We start from the raw sequence: 13077 nt of genomic DNA on the forward strand, positions 1-13077 counted from the left end.
GTGTCTGCCCCGAGGGGCACCTTTCTGAGCCCTCCCGTATTTGGGGAAACCTGGTAGTGCAAAGGGTATGAACTTGAAAACAAACAAGACTTTGTCACAATTCTTGTTTCCACCACATTCCCGCTGTGAGACCTTGTCCTAAGTACCGGGCCTTCTCTGCCCCTCACTGGCTCTCTGTGCAACGGGAACACGTCTCAGCAGAGCGCGGAGGTTAAATGAGGTGTGAGCACACGCCGGCTGTGAGTGCCGTTCCCTTCTTCCCCGCTTCCCCATTGATTAACTTCAACTTCCATTTTGGCTTAAATACATTCGTTTTATGCACTAGAAAAGTAAGATAACCATACAAAAGAAAATATAATAAGTTAAATAACTCCTGTTAGACCCCCAGAGCAAGGACGATGGGCCAGGGACAGAAACTCCCCGGGGCAGAAAGTCCCGGATGCCCGGCAAGGGGCAAAACTGGGAAAACAAGGACCTCGCCCCCAGGGCAACCTGCCCTCCCCTGGCTCATCACTGGTCATGCGGGTCAGACCCCTGGCCTTTTCCTCCCTAAGATAACATCTAGGCCTCGGTTGTATTTCAGCTCCAGGCCCAGAAAAAGCAGAAAAAAACAGACAAGTGAGGCCAGGCTGCCTGGGCACCAGCTGCATTGATTAATGACCCCCTGCCCTGGCACCGACCAATCAGTGGAGACCGTGACCCTGAAAGAGCACAGCTGGGAAGCTGATGGATATTCTAACAAGACCCTCCCCTAAGATGTCCACCTGCAAGAGGGAGATAAATACACTCAGGACAAAGGACCCAGTGCCTGCTCTCCCTCCAAGGAGCACAACTGTGCCATCCCCCACAGGCACGGTCCCCCAACTTCTCAGGGACCCCATGAGGCTTGCAACCAGGGGAGCAGTGGGCCGTCAGCTCGTCCCAGGCTAAACCCTGAACCTGTCTCCAAGGCCCCTTTTCTCCATGTAACACTTCCCTTTGGATATCTCCTTCTCCCATCCCCTTTTCTTTAAATAAATTCGATTTTCTTTATTCTCTGTGTGAAATGGCTACTTAGCCTGCCTGCGTACCATCCACATTAACCTTTTAACTCCTTTTTCACCTGCCCCTCATTCAACTATTTTTGCATTTTGTTGCTTCATTGTCTTTACAGCCATAATTTTAATGACTGTATACACAATTTCCACGTATACCATATTGAGCTGAGTCATTTTGATCCCATTGTAATTAGCCAGTTATTAATAACAGGAAAGGAGCAAAGGGAAGGCCAGACATTATGGGCATGTCATTTGGGCAGCTTCACCAGGAAGCTGCAACTCTGCACTCCCCAGGGGAACCAGCCCATTCCCTGCAAAACATTGGGGGAAGGGATCTAACAAAGGTAAGAGAGACTCATGCCCAGTAAGTTTTGTGAGGTTAAGTTTTGTAAAGTTGGGGTGACGGAGGGAAGGTCCTTGTCTGTCAATCATCCCTTGGGACAGAGATGGTTGGCCAGAATTGGCGTGGCCATTGCAAACACACGAAAACTTGGGCTCCGTCACCCCCTAAACAAAGGAATTTACACTCTTGTTGCACTTGGCTCTTGGCTTGCGGGGCTCTTTGCCTCTGCTTTCTTGTATTTGCTGCTGTGGCCCATGGCCATGCGGACCGCGCATGCAGTGGACTAACGGACGGCAGTGGGGACACACAGCTGAGCCCGCCTGATGCTGGGTCGGACCGGCTCTGATTCGCGCTCTACTGAAGCGCAGCTGCACTTCTATGACCGGACTCAGGGAGATGGGACTTGGGAAACCCAGGGGTGTAATTCCACGGAAGTAAAGCTTTCTACAACATCTCATCCTCCCGTGGGGGCCTCCGGAAATTCTTATTCCAGCGGTACCCCCAGAACCCCACTTCCACAAGCACCAGGGACCATGAGGCCCTCCCTTATCCTGTAACAATTTCCCGTTGTTATTTACACTGCTGCCTTTTTGTTGTTGTTAATCCTCACCCGAAGATATTTTTTCCATTGATTTCTAGAGAGAGTGGAAGGTGGGGGAGATACAGCAAGAGAGAAACATCGAAGTGAGAGAGACACATTGATTGGTTGCCTCCTGAACACTCCCTGCCCAGGGCAGGGATTGAAGTATGTGCCCTTGACAGGGAATCTAACCCTAACCCTTCAGTCTATGGACACTCCAACCACTGAGCCAAATTGGCCAGGGCTGCCATTTTTACTCTTATACATAAACCTTTGATGAACATCTCTGAGAATATAGGTCTTTCAAATTTTGACTGTTTTCTTAAAATACAGTCAGAAATATTGGGTCAAATCTGTGACCATTTCTCTGGCTTTGTGGTGCATTATCTTGTAATTACTTGTGACTCTAAATGCAGGATGTTCCGCTACTATCTGCCCATCTTATCTAAAAGATGCCAGCAGAGATTTTAGTACATCCTTGTTAAATCCATATAAACTAAATACAGGTTCCTTGGTCTATGAACTTCGTAACCTTATAACTGTTAAAATACTTCCCACTTGGGGTGGGGAACACACAATACAATATACAGATAATGTATATTATGAATTGCACACCTGAAACCTATATAATTTTATTAACCAGTGTCACCCCAATAAATTCAATTAAAAATAAAATTGAAGCCCTAACCGGTTTGGCTCAGTGGATAGAACGTCAGCCTGCGGACTCAGGGGTCCCAGGTTCGATTCCAGTCAAGGGCATGTACGTTGGTTTCGGGCACATCCCCAGTGGGGAGTGTGCAGGAGGCAGCTGATCGATGTTTCTCTCTCATCGATGTTTCTAACTCTCTATCCCTCTCCTTTCCTCTCTGTAAAAAATCAATAAAATATATTTTTAAAAAATAAAATTGAAAATGAACCAAAAAACTAAAAAGACATGTAAATGTTTCCCACTTCATAGGAGGGACGTGAGGATGCAACATATTAACGCACAACAGCTTAGACCAGGGTCTAGCGTGAGCGAGCACTCGGTCGCTGTCAATCCCCCCTGTTCTTGGTTTCACTGTACAAGTGACACCAGAGTCTGGTTCTGTGGCTCTCTGTGGGTTCCTAGTGATCGCCACTTTCCTTGCTGGGGCTCAGGGGCTAGGTTTTGTAAGGTTATTGTCACGTGGCTAATGGCTTTTCACTGCTAAGAGATTCTTGTTTGTTTTGTAGGTTTGTTTCTTTTCAAATACAGGCTCATAAGGAGAACTATGAAGTGAAAGATGTGGAGTCTTTCTCTGATACTTACGGCCTCAGATATTAAAAAGACACCTTTAGGCAGGTAACAGAAAGGAGACAAGGGCCCTAGCTGGTTTGGCTCAAGTGAATAGAGCATCGGCCTGCGGACTGAAGGGTCCAGGGTTCGATTCCGGTCAAGGCCACATGCCCGGGTTGCGGTCTCCATCCCCAGAGGCAGCGATCAATGACTCTCTTTCATCATTGATGTTTATATCTCTTTCCTTCTCCCTTCCTCTCTCTGAAATCAATACCAAAAATAAAAAGTCTGTGTGCTTACCCATCATTCTACCCTAAAAAAAGGGGAGACGATGGAATTTGGCAGTTGCATTTCTTTTTTTTATTATATCTTTATTGATTTCAGAGAGGAAGGGAGAGGGAAAGATAGAAACAACAATGATGAGAGAGGGTCGACCAAGATGGCGGCGTAGGTAAACACCGGAGACCGCTGCCGCAAACAACCATTTCAAAAATACAACTAAAAGACTGAACGGACATCACCCAGAACCACAGGAAGGCTGGCTGAAGAGAGACTCTACAACTAGAAGGAAAGAGAACAGCAAATCGAGGCTCAGAGGCGGCGCAGTGTGGAAAATACAAAGGTACCGAGGTGCGCGCGAAAGCGGGCTGGTGGCTGAGGGCGCGGTTGTCGTTTTCTGTCGGGACTGAGTCTCAGACTCTGGGCTCCAGATCCGGGCGAGTCTCTAGGGACCCAGACTCAAACGGGAGAAGCGGGATTACCCGGCATCAGTTGGAACCTGAGGGCAGCTTTCTCTCCGAGGTTTGCAGCGGCTGCCGGGGTTCTGAGAAGCAGAGCCTCTGGGAACGGGACTGAGCGTGGCCATAACTGCTCCCTCCGCCCGCCCTGTTGATCCCGCCCCGCCCAAAGCCTGCGCACAGCCATTTGCTGATCGCCTCAGGCAAAGGCTGGATTAGCGCCTCCCCAGAAGACAGAGTTTTCCGCACAGCTGATTACTATAGCCAGCCGGCCTGAGGGTCAAATCCCCCTAGTGTTAACTACAACAATTAAGGCTTGGCTAGAACAAGACTGCGCACAGAGACCACAAGGGGGTGCACCAAGAAAGCATAAAAGATGCGGAGACAAAAAAACATGACAGAAATGGAGGATATGGAGCTAAGAATCGCAATTTTGAGGGCTTGCCATAAATTTGTGCAGAACCTCACGAAAACTAATGAGACCCTCGATGCTACGATAAAGAAATTAGAAAGTAAGCATACACGGACTGAAATAAAGAATATTATACCCAATAGCAGACCAGAGGAGTACAATAATCAAACCAAAGATTCGACAAAAAACACCCAATTGGAAAAGCAAAATGAAAAAAGAATCCGAAAGTGTGAAGATAGTGTAAGGAGCCTCTGGGACAGCTTTAAGCGGTCTAATATCAGAGTCATTGGAGTGCCAGAAGATGAGAGACAGCAAGATATTGAAAACCTATTTCAAGAAATAATGGCAGAAAACTTCCCCCACCTGGTGAAAGAAATGGACTTACAGGTCCAAGAAGCGCAGAGAACCCCAAACAAAAGGAATCCAAAGAGGACCACACCAAGACACATCATCATTAAAATGCCAAGAGCAAAAGACAAAGAGAAAATCTTAAAAGCAGCAAGAGAAAGAGGCTCAATTACCTACAAGGGAATACCCATACGACTGTCAGCTGATTTCTCAACAGAAACTTTGCAGGCCAGAAGGGAATGGCAAGAAATTTTCAAAGTGCTGAATACCAAGAACCTACAACCAAGATTACTTTATCCAGCAAAGCTATCATTCAGAATTGAAGGTCAGATAAAGAGCTTCACAGATAAGGAAAAGCTAAAGGAGTTCATCACCGCCAAACCAGTATTATATGAAATGCTGAAAGGTATCCTTTAAGAAGAGGAAGAAGAAGAAAAAGGTAAAGATACAAATTATGAACAACAAACATGCATCTATCAACAAATGAATCTAAGAATCAAGTGAATAAATAACCTGATGTACAGAATGAACTGGTGATTATAATAGAATCAGGGACATAGAAAGGGAATGGACTGACTATTCTTGGGGGAAAAAGGGGTGTGGGAGATGCGGGAAGTGACTGGACAAAAATCATGCACCTATGGATGAACACAGTGGGTGGGGAGTGAGGGTGGAGGGTGGGGTGGGAGCTGGAAGGAGGGGAGTTATGGGGGGAAAAAAGAGGAACAAATGTAATAATCTGAACAATAAAGATTTAATTAAAAAAAAAAAAAAAAAAAAAAAAAAAAAAAAAAAAAAAAAAAAAAAACAATGATGAGAGAGAATCATTGATTGGCTGCCTCCTGCACGACTCCTACTGGGGATCGAGCCCGCATCCCGGGCATGTGCCCTTGACCGGAATCGAACCTGGGACCCTTCAGTCCCGCAGGCTGACGCTCTATCCACTGAGCCACACCAGCAAGGGCTGTTTCTTTACTTATACCTTGATTGGTTTCGAGAAGGACTTGCGGCATTTATAGAGCTACATACACCACAGGTGCCACTAAATGCTGGCTACCATCACTGAGAGCAGCAGGAGGAGTAGTGTTAACAGGACAGGAAATCAAATGGCAAAGGGGAAACATGGGGAGAACGGCAACAGGAACCCAGGGTTGGTACACAAAACCTGACACAAGGCTCTGCTTTCCGGTTGCTGGGAGTGGGCTACAGATCTGCTGACCTGTCTAGAGGCCCAAGTAAATATTTGTTACATCATTCATATGAGTTTTGGGAGACAGTTCTCCTGCGAATCCCCTTTGGTTTGTGCCATTAATATCTTCCCCCCTTTTGTTTGGAAACTGGGATGTCCTTTGTCTCCAGTTTCTGTCTCTTCTCCAAGGAGTCAGGTGGCTTGGAGCGCTCACTGGCAAATGATCTCATTTTACTCCTCCTCGTGCGATCAGGAGACGTGGACTAACTCAAAGCAGCACAAGGCTTCCTTAAAACTGCACGCCTCCAATGCTAGGTCTCCATTTCCTCTTACCAGAGTTTGTTATAAAATAAATCTCGTACTGCAAATAAAGACAACCATGAAATATTTTAAATATTTTAAATCTAAGGTTATCGAATATAAAGAGTTGGATATATACTATGTAGAGAAACAGGCACTCTCAAACATTATCAGGAAGAATACACATCTGGCCATAGCCAGTTTGGCTCAGTGGATAGAGCATTGGCCTGCGGACTAAAGGGTCCCAGGTTCCATTCTGGTTAAGGTCACATGCCTGGGTTGCAGGCTCGATCCCCAGTGGGGGGCGTGCAGGAGGCAGCCAGTCAATGATTCTTTCTCATCACCATTGATGTTTCTATCTCTCTCTCCCTCTCCCTTCCTTTCTGAAATCAATAAAAATATATATTTTAAAAAATGTACATCTTCACTGCCTCTTTGGAGGAAGGAAAATTTGGCTACACTGGTCAAATTTCAAAATGCCCACACCCTTTGACCCCACAAGTCCACTTCTAGATCCGACAGGCAGAGGCACCCAAAGCTGTGCACAGTGATTGCACTGACATGTTCTTCTGGGGGGGGGCTGGGGGGAGGGATTAACCGGGGAACTTATATGCACATATTCACAGCCCATGGACACAGACAATAGTGTGGGGAAGGCTTGGGAGGGTGGGTGTGGGGAGGAGGGGGTCAATGGGGAAAAAAGCCAACAAGAAAAAAACAAAGGGACATCTGTAATATTTTCAACAATAAAGGTAAATTTAAAAAAAATTTTTTTCTTCCAGTAGCAAAAGACTGAAATAACCTACATGTCCACCAATAGGGGAGTTGATTAAATAAATTATGGCATGTCCATATAATGGAATACTCATCCCCTGTGAAAATAAAGCAGATATATTCAAACTGATAAGAAACATTCTCCAAAATATGTTGGTGAAAAATGCAAGGGGGAAAGCAAGTAACTATCATTTTGTGTTTTTCTAAAAAGTGATGCTGACAAAACAGGGAAGATGGCGGCATAGGTAAACACCGGAGACTGCCGCCGTAAACAACCACTTCAAAAATACAACTAAAAGTCGGAGCGGACATCAACCAGAACCACGGGAAGGCTGGCTGAGGAGAGTCTCTTCAACTAGAAGCAAAAACAACAGCATTCCGACGCTCAGTGGAGGCGCAGTGTGGAAAATTTAAAGGTACTGCGGTGCGGTGGTGAGGGTGCGCGCGCAAAGCGGGCTGGTGGCTGAGGGCGCGATTGTCGTTTTCAATCAGGAGCGAGTCTCAGACTCTGGGCTACAGATCCGGGCGAGTCTCTAGGGACCCAGACTCAAACGGGAGAAGCGGGACTGTCTGGCTACGGCCCCTCCGAGGTTTGCAGCGGTTGTTGGGACAGAGAGGCAGAGCCCCTGGGGACGGACTGAGAGCGGCCATAGCTGCTCCCTCCCCCAGCCCTGTTGAGCCCGCCCCGCCCAGGCCCTGCGCACAACCATTTGCCGACCACCTCAGGCAAAGGCTGGAATAACGCCTCCCCAGAAGACAGACGTTTTCCACAGCTGATTCCTACAGCCAGTCGGCCTGGTGATCAAATCCCTCTAGTGTTAACTACAACAATTAAGGCTTGGCTAGAACAAGACTGCGCACAGAGACCACAAGGGGGGGCACCAAGAAAGCATATAAGATGCGGAGACAAAAAAACATGACAGAAATGGAAGATATGGAGCTAAGAATCGCAATTTTGAGGGCTTGCCATAAATTTGTGCAGAGCCTCATGAAAACTAATGAGACCCTCGATGCTATGATAAAGAAATTAGAAAGTAAGCATACACGGACTGAAATAAAGAATATTATACCCAATAGCAGACCAGAGGAGCACAAGAATCAAACCAAAGATTCGACAAAAAACACCCAATTGGAAAAGCAAAATGAAAAAAGAATCCGAAAGTGTGAAGATAGTGTAAGGAGCCTCTGGGACAGCTTTAAGCGGTCTAATATCAGAATTATTGGAGTGCCAGAAGATGAGAGACAGCAAGATATTGAAAACCTATTTCAAGAAGTAATGGCAGAAAACTTCCCCCACCTGGAGAAAGAAATGGACTTACAGGTCCAAGAAGCGCAGAGAACCCCAAACAAAAGGAATCCAAAGAGGACCACACCAAGACACATCATCATTAAAATGCCAAGAGCAAAAGACAAAGAGAAAATATTAAAAGCAGCAAGAGAAAGAGGCTCAATTACCTACAAGGGAATACCCATACGACTGTCAGCTGATTTCTCAACAGAAACTTTGCAGGCCAGAAGGGAATGGCAAGAAATTTTCAAAGTGCTGAATACCAAGAACCTACAACCAAGATTACTTTATCCAGCAAAGCTATCATTCAGAATTGAAGGTCAGATAAAGAGCTTCACAGATAAGGAAAAACTAAAGGAGTTCATCACCGCCAAACCAGTATTATATGAAATGCTGAAAGGTATCCTTTAAGAAGAGGAAGAAGAAGAAAAAGGTAAAGATACAAATTAGGAACAACAAATATGCATCTATCAACAAATGAATCTAAGAATCAAGTGAATAAATAACCTGATGTACAGAATGAACTGGTGATTATAATGAATCAGGGACATAGAAAGGGAATGGACTGACTATTCTTAGGGGAAAAGGGGTGTGGGAGATGCGGGAAGTGACTGGACAAAAATCATGCACCTATGGACGAACTCAGCGGGTAGGGAGTGAGGGTGGAGGGTGGGGTGGGAGCTGGAAGGAGGGGAGTTATGGGGGGAAAAAAGAGGAACAAATGTAATAATCTGAACAATAAAGATTTAAAAAAAATAAAATAAAATAAAAAGTGATGCTTGCCCTAGCCGGGTTGCTCAGTGGTTAGAGCATTGCCCCTCGGACTGAAGCATCTCGGGTTGATTCTGGTCAAGGGCATGTACCTTGGTTACAGGCTCGAATCCTGACCCCGATCGGGGCATGTGCAGGAGGCAATCAATTGATGTGTCTCTCACATCTATGTTTCTCTCTCTCTCTCTCTCTCTTTCTCTCTCTCTCTCTCTCTCCCTTCCTCTCTAAAATCAATAAAACATATCATCAGGTGAGGATTAAAAAAATGGCCATTCGGACTGGCCTCTGAAGTTTCCACAGCTGGTGTGAAAGGTTGGGCTGGATGGTGATTGTTTTTGCACATTAAAATGTGGTTTTATTTTATCCGTTGGATGTCTGCGACTGGCTTCTTTTTAAGGTCACAAGATCCTTCTAAGCAAGGACGGTGTTCGTTCTGGGGCAGCACTGCTCATGTGGATTTTCATCCTGCTGTAGGAAGGAGGTGACTTCGCACAGCCGCCTCAGCTTTGGACTAACTAGACCAGGGGTGGGCAAACTTTTTGACTCGAGGGCCACAATGCGTTCTTAAACTGGACCGGAGGGCCGGAACAAAAGCATGGATGGAGCGTTTGTGTGAACTAATATAAATTCAAAGTAAACATCATTACATAAAAGGGTACGGTCTTTTTTTTTTTAGTTTTATTCATTTCAATCGGGCCGGATCCGGCCGTAGTTTGCCCACGGCTGAACTAGACAGCCATGTCTCTGACATCATCGCGGGTTTTGACAGTTTAGTCTGAAATTCCCAGAAACAGTTTCCAAAACCAGAGGTGCCGTGTGGAGAGGACACGGCTGCATCCGAGGACCAGAGAGCCTTGTGTCCAGACTCTGACACACATCCGGTTTTTAACCTGTTTCTTCATAAAATGGGGCCGATAACAACACTCCGCTCACAGAATTGCCCTAAGGGCAGAGAGAGAAGGTATGTCGCTGTTAGACGTGAACTGAGCCAGGACGATGGGCCAGGGACAGAAACTCCCCGGGGCAGAAAGTCCTGGATGCCCCGGCAAGGGGCAAAACTGGGAAAACAAGGACCTCGCCCCCAGGGCAACCTGCCCTCCCCTGGCTCATCACTGGTCATACGGGTGAGACCCCTGACCTTTTCCTCCCTAAGATAACATCTAGGCCTCGGTTGTATTTCAGCTCCAGGCCCCAGGAAAGCAGAAAAAACCAGGCAAGTGATGCCAGGCTGCCTGGGCACCAGCTGCATTGACTAATGACCCCTGTCCTGGCACCGACCAATCAGTGGAGACCGTGACGCTGAAAGAGCACAGCTGGGAAGCTGATGAAATTCTAACAAGACCCTCCCCTAAGATTTCCAGCTGCGAGAGGGAGATAAATACACTCAGGATGAAGGACCCAGTGCCTGCTCTCCCTCCAAGGAGCACTCCCATGTCATCCCCTTCTCTCCTCTTCCCACAGGCACGGTCCCCCAACCTCTCAGGGACCCCATGAAACTTGCAACCAGGGAGCAGTGGGCCGTCAGCTCGTCCCAGGCTCACCCCTGACCCTGTCTCCAAGCCCCCTTCTCTCTGCCCCCCCAGTGACCAAAGCAGCCCCGCCTGGCTGTCCTGCTGCTTCCTCTATGCCCGTCCTTGTGTCACTGCCCTAAGTGTGTTTTTGCTGCCACCCTGGACCCAACACCCTTTGGCTCAGCGCTGTGCAGCCCTCCCCGCTGGATCTCCCAGTCCCCTTTCCTTAAATAATTCAGTTTTTCCCTGTTCCCGTCTGAGATGGCTAGTTAGCCTGCCAGGCACCCCTGCTAGAGGCTCTCACTGGCACAAAGAAGGCGCTCAGGAACAGCAGTTTCTACCCTGTTCCTTGTGTCCTATCACAGAGCGGACCCTCCTCCTAGAGGCCTTTTTAAAGGCGGCAGTGAAATAACAGGCGTGTAGTAGCCCTCGGGACGGGCAGCTCCAGCGCTGCACGCGTGTTGGTTCTCGGGGCACCTGCAGCGGCCTCTGCGGTTACACGGTTATTTTAGACACGAAAGCCGCGGCCCAGAGAGGCCAGGCCACCCCCAGGCTGCTCAGCGGGGCTGGGACTCCACCCAGCGGCGGGCCTGCCACGGCGCCGGCTCCGCACGCCCTCCCCAGCCTCCCCGGGGCCACCAGCCCGCGGGCGGGAGGAGGGAGCGAGCCCCCCGCTGCGCAGCCTGCGGGGCCGAAGGGGTTACTCCCACCGAGACGCCGCGCCCGCTCCTAGAGAGGCTCTGTGGGCGGGGGCAGGCGCACTTCCGGTCCGCGCGGGCTCGGGGCACCCGGCCGGCTCGTCCCGGTTCGCGGCGCTCGGCTCCCGGCCTCCCCGCGGGGGGCCCCGTCCCCTGCCGGGCGCGGGGGAGGGGCAGGGCCCTGGCCGAGGCACGCCTGCCCCCCGGTCCCGAGGGGGAGGACTCGGGGCGGGGAGGGGAGGGGAGGGCCGCCCGCGCAGACCCGGGGCGGGAGAGGCGCGTCCCTGCACTTGGCCGCCGCAGTGCATTCTGGGCCTCCCGCCAGCCGGCCCGGAGGCACGTGGCGGCGGCGATCCTCCGGGCAGGGCGGGCGGCCTGTCTCGCCGAAGCAGGCGCTCTGCCGGGCCCTTGCCCGGGACCTCGGGCCCGGGTAAGAATGCACTCGCTCCCCTCCCCGTCCCCAGGGCTGGCCGGGCCGCCGCCTCTTTATTCCCCTCCACCGCCTCCCGAAGTCAGTGGCCTCGTCCCCATTTTGTAGGCTACTTGCTTAATCTGTATATAAAAAAGCCCCAGCAACAGTTAAGACCAGTAGATCGAGCAACTGGCTGCTATGACGAGCACTGACCACCAGGGGGCAGACGCTCAGGGCAGGAGGTGCTCAATGTGGTCAGTGCGCTTCCACAGCCAACCTTTCTCCTGGTCGGCTGGCCCCAGTCAGCCCTGAATGGGACTGGGCAAGACGGCCTTGATCAGCTTCCATCACAGGCCAGGCGGAAGCACCCCATCTGTGCACGAATTCATGCACTGGGCCTCTAGTGAGTTATAAAGCCTGTGTTACACCCGGCTCCCCTGAGACGCCCGCCATCTGGAGGCCGAGCCAAGGCTGCAGGCGCAGATGTTGGGGTGATGGCCTCACCCCCCAGGACAACTTCTCCAAGCTCAACGGGCCTCATTCTCAATTGGGACCCTCAGTTCTCTTTTCTTCACTTCCCTCATCACTTACCTTCTTCCTAGTCTTCATCATCTTTGATCCAACCCATCTTTCTAGTCCCACTGCCACCATCTTTCAACCTCATTGTCACAAACCCGAGCTATTGCAGGAGCCTACAACCCTGCCTGCCTTATTTCCCATGCCACTCCCTTGTTCCACAAACCATATTTGATCCTTAAAACTAAAACTGTGAGCTCAAGTCAAACTCCTGAACGTGGCATTTAGGGCCATTTGAAACGTGGCTTCAGCCCATCTTTCTAAGCTGATTTCCCTTGGTTCCCTAAGCAGCTACAATTGGAAAATTTCTCAACTGCCCCACAAAGTTGTCTTCTTAAAATTCGAGTGGATGCTTATTTTAAAATTGGGCGATTTCATTTAAAAAGCCCATGATTCCAGCTTCTTTTTTTTTTTTTTTTTTTTTTTTTTTTTTAAGCCTACAGCACCCGGTATTCCCAGGCGGTCTCCCATCCAAGTACTAACCAGGCCCGACCCTGCTTAGCTTCCGAGATCAGACGAGATCGGGCGCGTTCAGGGTGGTATGGCCGTAGACATTCCAGCTTCTTTTGAAACAGCAGTGGAGCTGGCAGCCGTGGGCCATTGTTCTTGCATCCAGAACCTGGTTTAAGCTGAGAAGTGGCTGCCCCTGACGTAGGGCTGTGTCCCCAGTTCACCTTAGTCTCTTCCAAACACTCCTCGTCTCTAAGCCTGAGGACCAGTTGTTGTGCTTGCACTGATGCTTTTCATAAAATAGAGAAAGAGCCCTGACCTGTTTGGCTCAGTGGATAGAGCGTCGGCCTGTGGACTGAAGGGTCCCGGGTTAGATTCCTGTCAAGGGCATGT

General features: G+C 49.2%; 1 non-coding gene across 1 annotated transcript; it reads right to left on the reverse strand.

Moving 5' to 3' along the window:
• Positions 1–12668: 12668 nt before the first annotated feature.
• LOC139009578 (5S ribosomal RNA) lies at positions 12669–12787 on the reverse strand. The gene has a single exon (XR_011471316.1). It is a non-coding gene; the product is annotated as a 5S ribosomal RNA (ribosomal RNA).
• Between the last annotated feature and the right edge of the window lie 290 nt (positions 12788–13077).

The sequence above is a fragment of the Myotis yumanensis genome, unplaced genomic scaffold, assembly GCF_028538775.1.
Source record: "Myotis yumanensis isolate MYYU_CA2020_CCGP unplaced genomic scaffold, mMyoYum1.0.hap1 SCAF_4, whole genome shotgun sequence".
NCBI classification, from domain to species: domain Eukaryota; kingdom Metazoa; phylum Chordata; class Mammalia; order Chiroptera; family Vespertilionidae; genus Myotis; species Myotis yumanensis.